This window comes from Phascolarctos cinereus, unplaced genomic scaffold (assembly GCF_003287225.1).
Source record: "Phascolarctos cinereus isolate Bilbo 61053 unplaced genomic scaffold, phaCin_HiC Scaffold_726;HRSCAF=1367, whole genome shotgun sequence".
NCBI classification, from domain to species: Eukaryota; Metazoa; Chordata; class Mammalia; order Diprotodontia; family Phascolarctidae; genus Phascolarctos; species Phascolarctos cinereus.
The window spans coordinates 115,443,006-115,458,537 of record NW_027556098.1 but is presented as its reverse complement, the minus strand read 5'-3'; the positions used below and the strand labels follow the sequence as shown (position 1 = coordinate 115,458,537).

General features: G+C 38.7%; 1 protein-coding gene across 1 annotated transcript in view; it reads right to left on the bottom strand.

Annotated features, from left to right (window-relative positions):
* The window catches only part of PDIA5 (protein disulfide isomerase family A member 5), a 167,148-nt gene that overhangs the window by 85,569 nt on the left and 66,047 nt on the right, over nt 1–15,532 (bottom strand). The gene's annotated exons all lie outside the window — the stretch shown is intronic.

Here is a 15,532-nt window from a genome sequence, read left to right as displayed (position 1 = left end):
TTGCACTTTATCACATAGAAACAGAACCATTAAAACATTCCTGAATGGAGTAATGACATAACATAGAAATCAGAGAAGTGTTGAGATCACTTAACAGAACTCTCTCATTTTATAGACAGGAAACAGAAGCTACAAGACGTTAAGTAAGTTGCCACAAAATAGTGTTATAGATAAAGATTAATCTATCAACAATATGTAGGATGGGTTGATGTGGTGAGAGATCTCAGGTAGGGTGACCAGTTAGGAAACAAGGAACAGATACAAGAGATACAAGATACTAGACTGGAAGAACTGACAGGACTTGGTGTATGTGAGGGACAAAAAACCAAAGATGATTTCAAGGTTTTGAACCTGGGCAGCTGACAGAACTGACATCGCTGAGTGTGAACAGCTGATCAAAGACAGGAAGAGGGGTACAACATGAAGAGTGAGAGTAAAAGCTGCAAGAATGAGAAGATGAGCAGGAAGAAAAGACTGGATAGGCTGAGATACACCTTGAGGAATACTCTCAATAGTTACCAAGAAAAGCCTTGAGGGGAACAATAAGAGAACAACACTGAATACTAGCGTAGTGTTGTGGAAGGCCAAGGGAAGGGAAGGTAAGAAAAGAATAAGCAGTTACATAGTGCCTACCATGTGCTAGGCCCTGTGCTAAGTACTTTACAAATATCACCTCATATGATCCTCACAACAACCCTGCGATGTAGGTGCTGTTATTATCCTCATTTTTAAGTTGAGGAAACTGAGGCAAACAGAGGTTAAGTGACTTGCCCAGTGCCACATTTGAACCCAGGTCTTCCAGACTCCAGGCCCAGGGCTTTATCCACTGCACGATCTAGCTGCCTCAAGAGGAAGAGAACTGGGGGCAGCTAGGTGGCGCAGTGGATAGAGCACCAGCCCTGGATTTAGGAAGACCTGAGTTCAAATCTGGCCTCAGACACATAACACTTACTAGCTGTGTGACCCTGGGCAAGTCACTTAACCCCATTGCCTAGCCAAAAAAAAAAAAAAAAAGAGGAAGAGAACTGTAAGAAGGAGCATGGGGGTTATGGCCTATGTACCCGCTCCACTCCTTGCCACAATCTCCCTAATAAACTGCCTATGAATGGATTCTGTCTCCCTCGTTACTTTTAGGTCATCAATGACCTCCTTGACAAATCTAACAACCTTTTCACTGCCCTGATTCTTGCTGACCACTGTTTTAAGAGATGCACTGGCCACCCTTTTGGAAGTTCATCACCCACTTGCCTACCCTGGCACTAATAAATGTGAAAATTCATTATACTGACAAACCACAGTTTATTTAACTAGTCCTCAATTTATGGGCATCCGCTTTATTTCTGGTTCTTTACTACCACAAACAGTACATTAGACCTTTGATTCTGCTGCGTAGTGGTACTGCTGCATCATTGCTGCATGAACCAACCATGTAGTCCTTTTCTTGCATAATACCAAATGGACATCTGGAGCTATTAAGACAATTCATAGTTCTTTCTTGCTTGATATTTTTACCCTTACGCCCCACCATCATCTCCAAATCAATATATGCAAGCATAGTCCATTATCTTCTTTTTAGCTAGATTCCTCTCTGATTAACCTTTCTTGGTCAATAGCATAACTATTCTCCTGAGTTCAAAACCTGTGAACTGTTTCTGACCCCTGCCTTTTCTTAATACACTAGATTTCAGTTACGAAATATTGTTCATTCCCCCTCGGGATATTCCTCATTCTTTTCCATCTTCTCCATTCCCACTGCTACTTCCCTAGTTCAGGGTCTCAGATTTCTTGTCTCAGTGACTCCAACAGTTTCTTAGCTGGCTTCCTTCCTGGTCCCTGGTCCTGAATATCACTGTTAGAATCATCATCTTAAAATGCAGCTTTCATCATGCCTCTCTCCTGCCTAAGAATCGATAATGGTCCCCTAATTGCCTACTGCATTTGATCTAAGCCCCTCTGTCTGGCTTTCAGAGCCCTTCATAATCTAGACCTATGCTTCCCAACTTTTTTCACATCTGCTGGCTTTTGATCATTCTGTCCCTGCTGCCTCGACCCCTTTGTTCTCCTGACTCTCTAGCTCCTCTCTCTCCTTAAAGATTCAACTCAAGGATTCTTTTGGGGGGTTGGTATGGGAGGAGAACTTTAGTTCCTGTGGAGGCAAATCAATAGCAGTGCATGCAGAACCCTAAGAAAGACCGGCCAGAAATGTCCTTTTTGGGGGAGGTCCACATTCTCCCCCCAACATCTGGGTAACCCTATCCTCCATCAACCAATCCTGCCTTCCTTCCAGGTACCCCTCTTCAACCACAGGAGGATTCCTAAGGAATCTTCTGCATACTGCTTTAGAGTCTGGGTAGCAACCCAGATACCCAGCTATCCATCTCAAGGTCCCTACATGCCTTCTGTGAATTGCTTGGCCCATGAGATAGTGGGGCCAGATATAGGGATGTGAAGTACACTAATAAGAAAAATGGGCAGCTAGGTGGCACTGTAGGTAGAGAGCTAGGCCTGGAGTCAGGAAGACTTGAGGTCAAATACAGCTTACTGGCTCTGTGACCCTGGGCAAGACACTTAACCCTGTTTGCCTCAGTTTCCTCATCTGTAAAATGACCTGAAGAAGGAAATGGCAAGCGACTCCATTACCTCTGCCAAGAAAACCCCAAAAGGGATCATAAAGAGTCAGACACCACTGAAGAACAACCAAACAACAATAAGAAAATGCATAAATGCCACAAGTATGGCAAACATTCTTTCTCCTTCCTGTCCAGTTCTATGACTGAATCCCTCTCCCCCAACCTAAGTCATACTGCCTCAGCTCTCCTGTCAAACCTTGGAGGCCTTATGTACTGGGAAAATTACACTGCAACCCTAATCTCAGCCTGTCCTTACTTCCCTGTGTGTCCATAATGGTTGGTGAAGGTGAGAAAAGGATCCTTACTGGCCTAAGTCCACCTCTCCATCTCCTAGATTTAATCATCTCTTTTGAAGATGAGCTAAATGCTAAAGCTTCCTGTGAGCTAAATCCTGAAGACCGTTTTAGGATCTAGAAAATGTGATTTTTTAAAAAAATTCCTTTTGTAATATAGATAGGAAAAGGAGATTAAGGGAACGTGGCATTACCATGGAAATTGGTCTGGGCATAGTAGTCATATGATAATGAGAACTTTGTGGGGTATAGAAAGTACATTTCCCAGCTGACTTTGCAGTCTATTCTACTCAGCACATTACCTGCTGGGAAATGGAGTCACTTTGAATATAATAACACAGGTGGCATTATGGAACCTCATCTCTTGGTGAGCTCGTCTCATCCCAGTCATTTATATCTCTTGTCTTACTTTATTTCTCTCACTGTGCTGCCCAATAAAGCTGTTTATTCCTTAAAAAAAAAAAAGCAAATCATAAAAACCACAAGTCCCCCTTCCCCCATAAAGCCTTCCCTGACCACCCTGACCACTGTGATCTTTCCTGACTCAGCTGCTCAAGTACTTGCAATGTTCCACTCACCCAAAACTTATCATTAAGCATCTTGTTATACTAGCTAATATTTTATTTTGGGGTCTCATCATAAATTATAAACTCTTTTAAGGCACTGACAGAAATAAGGAAATCAAGACCAAAAAGTTTCATATTTTATACTCTTGTGTATCCACCACGAGTGTTTAGCCCAGTGTCTTACATCTACCAAGAGCTCAATAAATACCTGATTTACTGGTTAAATACATCCCTTCTCTATTTTGCTTACTCAAATCTGGCCCTTTCTTCGGAACGTTTGTCTTTCCGTGTTGTTTTCTTTTATATTGTTGTGGTATAGGAATGTGATGGAATATTACTGGCCATAAGAAAGGACAAATGTGAAGAAGGAAGAGAAACTTGGGCACATGTGAACTGATGCAGAGAGAAATAATCAGAAGCCAGAGGACAGCCACGCAGCTCCGCTATCTATTCTTAGCTGTGGCAGGCACATAGGGCCGGGAATTCTTTTTCACAATAAGCTTAGATACTCTGGGCTCTACAAAGGAAGTAGGGAAGGAATGCCTAGGAGAGAGAACAGCTGGAAAGGTTGGGGGGGTGATGCAACCACTTAAAGTGTCTGCTTTAAAATCCTGTTATGTGTTTTGCTGTTTTAAGATGCTTTCTTCTGGAGAACTCAGTAACTGAAGGCAAGTTACAAAGGCAGGCTGCAGGGGTTACCAAGAACCAACTGTATTTAAAGTATTATGTCAGTAATGGCTCCAGGCTCTGGAAGCAAAAAGCTGAGAGAAGAAATGATGCTCCATTTCTCTTAAGTCACAGGGCAAAGAACAGTATGTTATCAGATGGTATTTTTATCATTATTTCTCACTAATCTGAACAGTGAGGTCTCAAAACTACCTTATACTAAATGACCAAACCTTAATTGTTAAAGATTGCTAAAGGTAAATAAAAAACAAGTCCTCTCTGGATCTTCCAAGAGAGACCTACCGGCTCTGAGTTATAGCAAATGATAAGATCTTCAAGATAGGTAAAAGGCACAGAACAGCCAAAGCAAGAGAAGAATTTTAAAATTTAATTGAAAGCTTAACTTTACACACACACAGTCACAACAGAAGTAATATGGGACTAGAAAAAACAAGAGTTCTTCCTGGAACCAGGCTGGGACTACCTTAAAGTGGGAATGTGATGGAAACCAGAACAAGGCAACTCAGCAAGATGGCTCCAGAAATCAAGGAAACTGAATTAGAGAAATCTGTAATGACCTATATTTGGTTTGTGCCTTCATATATCCATATGACTGTAACAAAGTTTTTATTGCTTTCAAAATGGACTGAGAATGTGTTGCTATAGACATAAGGGGAACAGAAGATAAGTCAACCTGTATTTACTAAGCACCTACTGTGCTTAGTCCAGTACTAGGCTGAGCAATGGAAATACGGAGAAAGGTAAAAACAATACTGTCCTCAAGGAGCTCACAGTCTAATGAGAGAGACAAAATGCAAGCAACTATGTGCAAACAACAGTTTTTTTTTTGTGTGTGTGTGTATAAACATACATACATGTGTACATACATGTACTGTATGTATACACATACACACACATATCAGAATAAACTGGAGAAAATCTCAGAGGAGAGACATGATTAAGAGGGACTGGGAATGGCATCTGCAGAAGCTACTATTTGAAGTGAGCCTTGAAGGAAGCCAGGAGAGCCAGGAGGTGAAGAAGAAAAGGGCAAGCATTCCAGGCTCAGGGACAGCTAGTGAAAATGCTCAAACTGGGGTGATGGAGTCTCTTGTGTGACAAAGAAGGTACGTGGATAGTACTTCAAGCTGCAGTTTCAAGAAAGAACTCTAGACTCCTAGGTAAAGGCAGCAAAGGCAAATTGAAGCAAATGTTAAAGATAATTCATATTAAGTATACGTTTGCAAGGAAGGAGGCTTAGAGGAAACGAACTGTGGATTACATATTCATCACAGATAATTCACAAATCAGATAGTTTAGAAACCATGGCTTTACCAGATAATCTTCGTATCAGATAATTCATACACCATAGCTCAAGTTACTGATATTATACCTCATTCATCTCTAAATGTCCAACCATCAGGAATTCTGATGAACCCTAAAATAAGTGTCCTGGACAAGGAATCAAAAGACCTAGGTTCTAATCTGGGCTCTGCTACTTGACAGTTCTATGACTGGATAAAGTCACTTTATATCCACTCTAACATTGTTACATGAAATGGCTAAGAGGTTAGGCCAAGATGGCAATGGTAAGAAGCAGTGTGGTGAACTTCCTTCCAAAAGTCTCCCCTAAATAGGCTTAGAAAACACACCAGACCAAATCCTGATAGAGAAATCCAGGAAAAGTCACAATAAGTCATTTGTCCAACCCAGTTTGGCATAGGGAGATAGACAGGCTATCTGTGAACACTGGAAACATTAGAAACTTGGGTGGTGCAGTAGACAGAGTGCTGGGCCTAGAGTCAGGAAGCCACATCTTCCTGAGTTTGAATCCAGTCTCTTTCTTTTTCTTCTTTTTTTTAAGGCAGTTGGGGTTAAGTGACTTGCCCAGGGTCACACAGCTGGTAAGTGTCAAGTGTTTGGTCTGAGACCGGATTTGAACTCAGGTACTCCTGACTTCAGGACCAGTGCTCTATCCACTGCGCCACCTAGCTGCCCCTGAATCCAGTCTCAAATACTTCCTAGCTGTGTGGCCCTGGGCAAGTCACTTAACCTTGTCTGCCTCAGTTCCTCATAGGTAAAAGGAGATGAAGAAGGAAATAGCAAACTACTCCAGTATCTTTGCCAAGAAAACCACAGTGTCACAAAGAGCTGGACATGACCGAAATGAGTGAAGATAACAACAACAACAGGCTGGAAGCACTCTAGCATCCTCATGCCCAGGGAGAAGCTGTACACAGTGTAAAAACAGGGCCCAGACCCCTACCAGGGCACCACCAGACACATACCAAGGTGCTGCAACAGGGACAGGTGACAACTGGCAGCTCTGTCACACCCAAACCCAGTTCTGGGTCACAGATCAGAGCAGCTTAAGAAGGGGATCTGTTCAAAAGGTAGTGTTGCAAAAAAAGAAGGAAGTTCAGAAGCTTCTGGTACCAGCCACATGTCTTACACACCAGGCATACAGCAGGTCTCACTTCTACCATCTAGCCCAGTTTACAGAGAAATAACTTGGGCAGAGATTAAAGACCAAAGGGAAACCTGCGGTTCTATCTCTCCAAATCAAGAGAGCTTTCTAGTGAGCTGATAGGGACTGAGCCCATGAGCAGGCTACTATGCCTCAGACCAAAGCCTGGCCAGAAATGCACAGAGCTCAGTCCAAGGGGACAGCAAGCAGACTTCACAAAACTACTTTGGGAGCACTAATCTATCACTGTGATCCTGGAATAACACAAAGCTCAATACTCTAAGAAAGGAGCAACAGGATCAGCCCAAAAGTGGTAGGCCTGAATGTATAAATGCTTATATACCAACGACAGAAGCAAACTTATTCCAGAATCCATTATTTTGCTGATGTGGGTATTTCTTTCACTGGCACAAAATACAACTCTTCTATGTCTACTATGACCTAATAGAGGTAGCATGGCTGATAATTTTATCATCTTGTGGATAAACTACTGATTAGCCTCCCCAGAATCCAACTAGGCTTGCTGTAAGACAACATCATTAGAGAAGTTCATTACTAGGCCCATACTTGAAGCTTTTTCACATTGGTAGAGCCTGCTGAAACTTGCAATCTGCCGGGATCCCCTTCAGGATTCCAAGACCAACCTGCTTACTAAAATGAAACACTCAAGAAAGCATTTAGTGTAGGTAAAAGTTGTCTGGTTTTTTCTTTTTTTAAAAAAAGAATCTTAATATATTTAACAAGAAGCAGCTTGGCAGAGAGAATAGAAAGCTGATCGAGGAGTTAGAAAGGCCTGAGTTCCAGCACTATCTCTTACACATACTAACTAGCTGTGATTGGGCAGTGCCCATCTGCATTGGTATAGGGAGTTTTCACAATGGAAATTGTCTATATGAATAAAATCAGAGATTTGGTCCAAAATATGTATATCCCCCTAAGTATCTTAGATACTTGGTGTTAGAGGCTCTTGATCCTAGGGGAAGAACAGGTACAAGGAAAGAAGAGCTACATTACTGCATATGAAGAATAAATATAAAGTAATAGGATAAAAAGTTTATGGGGGGAAAAAAGTACAGAAATTACTGTAGACAGAACTTTCATATTTATGTAATAAAAATTTTAATATTGTTGACCATACTTGACCAGGATAATATAACTGCATTTGAAATGTAAAATTGAGTCAGAGAAGCTATAACATCAGGCCAGGTGGTAGTAATGAGGCATTTTAATTAATCACATAGAGAGTGGCTGAGACTAGAAAGAAACATGGAAATAAGATTTTCGGATAGGAAAAAGGCCTACTATACAGAGCAAATAGCTCTAGAACCCACAAAGGGAAGGAATCATGGTATAGTAGGAAAAAGTAGCACTAGACTGGGAATCAGGAAATCTGAATTCTAGTTCAGCCTATGCCACTAATCTAGTTCTGTGGCCATGGATAGAGGCCCTCCATCACTTTGGGCCTCTGTCTCTTCCTATCTTCATATGCAAAGTGAATGAAGTATAACAGACACCTACATGATTCCTCCTACCTTTAATAGTCTATGATTATAATGAAATATAACAGATCTGTTCCTAAGCAATGAGCAGAAAGTGGTACAGAAACTAACTACAGAAAGCTACTATGCATCAGTAACAACGTTCTGAAGGGAGATGGTACATCCAATTTAGAAAACATCACTGAGAAAATCTGGACACAAGTTTTAAAATTTTGAAAGGCAGCATTTAAAAATTGAATAATCTCCCTGCAAGCCTAGGGGCTATTCACTCCCTGCCTGGTATACATTTCTAGATGAAACAGAAAGGAGAGGAAACTCAGGTCAGGCAGGCAACAGGACTCTGCCAGCAGTTCTTGGGAGAAATGGCTTTTTCCTTGCCACCTACTAATACACCCACACTTCTCCCAAATCCTTAAAAAACCTTTACTAGACATTGCCATTTCCTCAATGCAACACCTCTTCTCCCTTTCACCGCCAAGCTTTTATGAATGATCATCACACATTGCTTCCATTTTCTCACCTCCCTTTTACACAGCTTAATGATTTGGCTTCTGATCCAACGATCAATTGAAACTACTATAAATTTAACCGTCATCTCATAACTACCTAAGTCCATTGGCCTTTTATGTTCTCACCATTCTTGAGTCCTCTATAGCATTTTTTAAAAATTGATTTTATTTTTCATTCTGAACGTAAATATGAAAAAATGAGAAGTGCCATATATAACAGAACACAAAAATAAGAATGCATATGAAACTAAAATTCTAATTCATATGGCTTGCTTTCTTTAAAAAAAAAGTATAAAATAATTCCCAAAAATTACATTCAAAGCCACCCTGCTTGTCTGGGCTTTCTTCTATTTGCTTCTGGGCATTAAATTTTATTTTTAATGTTCTACTGATGTTCTTTTCTCTCTTATTTAAAGAAAATTAATATTTTTTTTCAGTCAGCAAAAATCTGCCTTCTCACCCTCTCACCCAATCCCATACCCCTAAACGAGAAGGAAAGAAAAGCAAAACCCCTGCTATAAATCTGAATAGTCAAGAAAAACAAATTTCTTCATTGTCCATGTCAAAAAAAACAGTGAATCTTTGCACTCTGAGTCCATCACCTCTCTATCTGGAGGTGGGTAGCATGCTCATCATTAATTCTCTGGAATTGTCGTTGGTCATTATGCTGATCAGAGTTCTTAAATCTTTCTAAGTTGTTTGCCTTTACCATACTGTCCTCACTGTATGAACTATTCTTCTGGTTCTATTCACTCTACTCTGTATAAGTTCATTTAAGTCTTCCTTAAACAATCCCCTTCATATCTAACATTGTAATAGTATTCCATCACATTTATATGCCATAACTTGTTTGGCCCTTCCTCACTTACAAGGACCCTTGCAGAATCCTATTCTTTGCCGTCTCAAAAAGAACTATAAATAAATATTTTTATACATCCTTAGAGTTTGTTTTGACTAGGACTAAACCCCCTCTTCATCTACTTTCCTTTTTAATCCACCCTTCTCTACTTTCCTTCCTATTTTCCTGCTGAGTGAAATGTATTTCCATACCCAACTTTATGCATGTTTATACGTTCCTCTATTGACCAATGCAATAAAAGAGCAGTTCAAGTATCAGTTGCTTCCCCTTACTTCCTTGTTTGTATAGATGTCTACTTCCCCACCTTGATTATATGAAATCATTTCCCCTAACTTTCCTTCCCCTCTTATTTGTGGGGGTTTTGTATGTTTCTCTTTACTTCTGTGTTTGAACTTCCAAGTTTCTCTAATGCTCTGGCTTGAAAGTTCTCTATTTCACTAAAAATTCATTTTTCTCCCTGCAGTATTAGACTTAGTTTTGCTGGGTAAGTTATTCTTGGCTGTAAACCTGTATTTTTTGCCAAACTCTCTGCTCCTATTTAGTGGTTGCTGCAAAATGGTGTGTGATAATAGACAGGGGTTGTACTTTAACTTTTTCTTTCTGGCTGCTTACAGTATTTTTTTTCTTTAATCTGGAAACACTAGATTTTGGCTATGATATTCCTGGGAGTTTTCACTTGGGGGCATCTTTCAGGAGCTGAGCTGGGAATTTTCTTATATTTCTATTTATCCTCATATTCTAAGAGCTGTGGACAGTTTTCTTTTAAGGTTTCTCAAAATCTGATGTCTAGAATTTCTTGTTCATGGCAACTCAGACAGTCTAAAGATTCTTAGGGGCAGCTAAGTGGCACAGTGGATGGAGTACCAGGCCTGAAGTCATAGAGATTCATCTTCATGAATTCAAATCAAGCCTTAGACACTTACTAGCTATAAGATGTTGGGCAAGTCACTGAACCCTATCAGCCTCATTTCCTCATCTGTAAAATGAGTTGGAGAAGGAAATGGCAAATTACTCCAGTATCTTTGCCAAAAAAAACCCAAATGGGGTTACGAAGAGTCAGGCATGACTGAAATGACTGAACAACAACGATTCTTACATTTTTTCTCCTTGATCTGTTTTCTAGGTCAGTTGTATTTGCTATGAGATGTCTTTATATCTTCCTTTATTTTTTTCCAGTCTTTTGACTTTATTTTATTATGTCTTGTTGCTTCATGAAGTCCCTGGCTTTTTCTGATATGGTCAAATTTTCAGGGAATTTGTTGCTTGGGTGAGGTTTTCATACCTCTTGTGCCAAGCTGTTAATTCTCTTCACAATTTTTTCATCCATAGTTACCATTTCTTTTCCAATTTTTTTCTTCAAGTGTTCTCATTTCATTTATTATATTCATTATATTACCCTCCCCTCTGATTTCTTATTTATCCTGTCCACAGCTTATTTGTACAGATTTGCTTACTTGTTGTCTCTCCATTAGACTGCAAACTCCTTAAAGTCAAGAATTTCTTATGCTTCCTTACATATCCCCAGTACTTAGCACAGTGCCTGGCACATGATAGGCACTTAATAAATGACTGGCTGATTTATAAACTCTTTTTTTAAACTCCCATTTCATCTATTTAAAAAAATCTAGCTAAATTCATGACCAAACTGTTTTTTGCTTAAGCTTTGCTTGTAAATGTTTTAGAGCCATTTTTCCTTCTGGATTTATTTCTCAGTTGTTCCTGTTAGTATAATAATTATTTATAGTGGCCTTCTCATGCTTCCAGACTATATCCTGACTTTAGACTTGATGTTAGGGCTTGAGCACTTATGAAGAGAAGCTCTGAGCTGGTCTTGTCACTGCTTTCTTCAACTACTGAGTATTATATTACTCTAGGATCTCAAGGACATTGTGGGAGACCTGCAAGTTTTCAATGTTCACAGAGTGGTGTGTTCCAGGTCAAAGTCTGATGGCTGCTCCTCAGATCGAAGCTCTGCAACTTCTGACCTGTGTTTGGGCCTGAGCAGCAGTAGCCTGAAGCTAGACTCACCCACGATTAGGTATCTGGGAAGCTCTGCTGGATCATAGTGACAGAACTGCAGGCTGCCATTTGGTATGGGATTTCTGCCCTGGTTATTCTTCTGCAGACTGAGCTAGAAGCTGAAACTGGACCCTTCCCCTGGACCATTATACTCAATTTAGCAGAGTAAATTATTCTTGGTTGTAAGCTTATATGTATATATCTGTTGCCTCTTAGAATACTGTATTCCAAGACTGCCTGTCGTTTATAGCAGACCTGTGTAACTAAGTCTACCTTTTGTTTAAGAATTCACTATCTAACCATACTTGTGAAAGCTAAATTTCTTTCTTCTCATTTTTTATGGTATGATATTCAATATTTAGTCATGTATCCATTTTGAATTTATTATAGTATTTGGTGCCAAATTGCCTTCCAGTTTTTCCAGCCATTTTTGTCACACACAGAATTCTTTTCCTAGATAATTTATGGCTTGGGCTTTATTGAACACTGGATTGAATTAAATTATTTCTGATTCTTCCTTGTCATTTTATTTCTTTTTAAAAAAATTATTTCCCTTGACAGTCTACATTTTTTTGTTCCTCCAAAATAATTTTGTTACTATTTTTCTCTAATTCTATAAAGCATTGATAGTTTGATTGTCATAGCACTAAATCTATACATTAAATTGGGTAGTATTGTTAGTTTTATTATATTAGCACAGCTTGTCCTTGAGCACTGAGTATCACTCCAGTTATGAAAGCTGTTCTTTATTGCTTTGAGGAGCATTCTGCAATTGTTTCTTTACAGATATTGCCTATGCTTTGAGGGACTGATTGCCAGATATTTTATGCAGTTTGTAGATACTTTGAATGGGACTTCCCTTTCTATCGCTGCCTCCTGGATTCAGTTATTGGTAAACAGAAATGATATTATATTTGTGATTTATTCTGTAGCCCACAACTCTGCTGAAGTTATTGTTTCAATTAGTTTCTCGGCTGATTCCCTAGGATTTTCTTAGTAAACTATCATTTCAGCAGCAAACAGGAATCGTTTTATCTCTTCTTTGCCCATCTTTATGCCTTTATTTTCTTCTCTTGTCTTGATGCTATTGCAAACACTTCTACTACAATGTATAAAATAACAGCAGGGAAAGAGGGTATCCTTGCTTTACCCTTGTATTTGTTGGGAAAATTTCTTCTACTGCCCTATTGCATAAAATCCTAGCGTTTGGCTTTTAAATACTTTCTTTTTAATCACATTAAAAAAAGATCTTTCTATACACATATTTTGTAGTTTTTTAAAAATTTGTTTACTATTAGCAGAAATGTGTTTAACTTTATAAAACAGTTCTTGTGAATTTATTTAATCACAAGGTCTGAGATTTTTTTGTTTGCAATATGATTATGTTCATTGTTTTGCTGATGTTTAACTATCACTGCATCTCTAGTATAAATCCAATGTTTTTTTTAAAATAAGTAGCTGTAGCCTTTTCTTCAAAATTTTGTTTAAAAATTTTGAATCAACATTCACTAAAAATACTGATCTATAGTTCTCTTTATCTTTCCTCACTTTAAGTATCAGGATTACATTTGTCTCTTTGAATAAGTTCAGTAGAGCACTTTCTCAATTTTGGAAAATAATTTGTGCAATATTGGTATTAATTGTTCTTTTAAAAATTGATAGAATTTTCCTTTAAATCAATCAAGATCAAGAGTTTTTTTTCCCTCTCTCATATTACTTCTTTTTCCTATTCAGAGATTAGATTAAGATCTCTATTTGGAAGTCTATTAACTGGGGTATTTTACTTTTTTGTAGATAATTCTCCATTTCTTTTGAATTCTCAGTTTTGTTGGCACATAACTGAATAGTATGCTCTGATAATTCTTTTTTATTTATTCTTTTTGTTTCTTCTATCTTTATGATTTCTCACCTTGTTCATTTTTATTTTTTAAATTTTATTTTCTTCCCTCTTCTTTTTAATCAGGTTGACTAACAGTCAATTACTCTTTTCAAAGAATCAACTTTTAGTTTCATCACTTTTTTCTCTTTCATTTCTAATTTATCAATTTCTCCTCTAATTTTCAAATTTTCCTCTTTTGAGATTATTTTGGATTTGTTTGTTGATTTTTTTCTAATTAAAAAAATTTATATTCAGTTTACTAATCCTTTTTCATATTTTGTTAATGCATGCTTTTAGAACTATTTCTCCTCTGGAGACTTTTTTTTTTAGCTACATCTCAGAAATTTTGGTATGCTGTCTCACTATCATTAATCTTTCACTGTTGTTGTTTCTATGAGTTGTTGACTGACCCTCAGCCTGACATTTAAAGCTATCCAAGCTCCTACCTGCCTTTCTAGTTTTATTACATAGTACTTCTGATACTCTCCGTTCCAATCAAACTAGCCTGTTCCCAGTATCTCATCTCCTTTGTTCACTTTTCACCTTGATTCACTTCCCCTCTTTTCTTGTTTTCTCCTTCTTGAGACTCGATCTCCCTATGTCATCCAGACCTGAAGAACAGTGACCACTCATGGACCCAATCCCATTACTGACTGCCATAGGAGTTTTGATCTGCTCCATTTCCAGCCTGAGCCAGTTTGCCCCTCCTTAGGCAGCCTGGTGGCCCTTTGCTCTCAGGAGCTCGCCATACTGGTGCCAGACTTAGTGAAGATAACCAACTGGCTTAGAACACTGAAGCTCAGAACTCCCAAACCTGAGTGTTCTACTAGTCTTAGGCTACCCAGTAGCAGAGATTACAGGTGTATACCATCATGCCTTGCTGTCCATACCTTTTCACAAGTAGTCCATCATATCTAAAATGCACTCACTTTCTTCTCACTTCTTAGGATCTATAGCTTCCTTCAAAACACAGCTCATGTTACCTCTCGCATGAGGCCTCTTTTGACCCCTAGTTGTATTCCCCCCTCCTGAAATTACTATGTATTTACTTATTTTTATTCCTATAATATTTCCCCCAGCAGACTATAAGTTCGTTGTGGGGAACAACTGCTTCATTTTTGTCTTTGTATTCCTACCACCTGGTACAGCACACTGAACATAGTAGATAACTAATGTTTGTTACTGAATTGAATTGCATCTGGAGAGTGTGAATCCAAACACTAAAATGAAGTGCATGGTGTCCCCATGTATTTCAAATATCTAGTTCTCCCTACTCCCAGTCACAGATAGTGGAAAGGGAGTTATATACTGAATATAAAATATAATAAAGAGGTGAAGAACAAAGTCCTATCACCAAAACACATCATTGGCATTTCTCCTTTATTCTTCTTATTCCCACCCAAAGAAAACACCCTGAGAAATGAAGGTTTGGAGAAATGCTCTACACATTATTTTATTTTCCAAACAAGCTTTATAGACAAAAACTGCATCAGCCATTCAAGTGCAAGAACTCACCTTCCTCCACTTGAAATAAGAATTTTTTTTTTGCTACCCTATACATTGTGCTTTCAAATTGAATAGGGTGAAGATTAAGATGCTTCGCAAGTCTAGCATAAATCACCAAATTTATAACCTAAATCTTCTAGCAAACCATTTTCCCCTCCTTTCTTTCCTCCCACTTGCCAAAACAAATGACCCACATCCACTGTTTCCCTACTTTCTCACCACTCATTCTCTTCTTACTCCCTGAAACCCTTCCCCCCACTTTACTGAAGTTAAAAGCCAAAAAGCCATTGCTTAATCACCAAATCCAGTTGCTTTTTTAAAGTGTTCATCTTCCTTAATTTCTAGAGCCTTTGACACGGTCATCCTCCATCACTACTTCCTGAAATTCTCACCTCTAATGGCTTCCCAAATGCCACTTTATGTCACAGGTCTCCTACTCACAAATAACTTTCAAGAGTGACCTTTCTTTGTTTCTTCTCTTCCTTGTCCATCCTCTAACACATCACAAATTTCAGTCTTTGGTCTTCTTCTTTTCTCTATCTATACTCTCTCCCTTTAGGATCTCATTTTATCTAATGACTTCAAATTGAACTTTGAGAATCTGGGATCCTATTCAACAGAAATCTGGTTCTCTGTTAG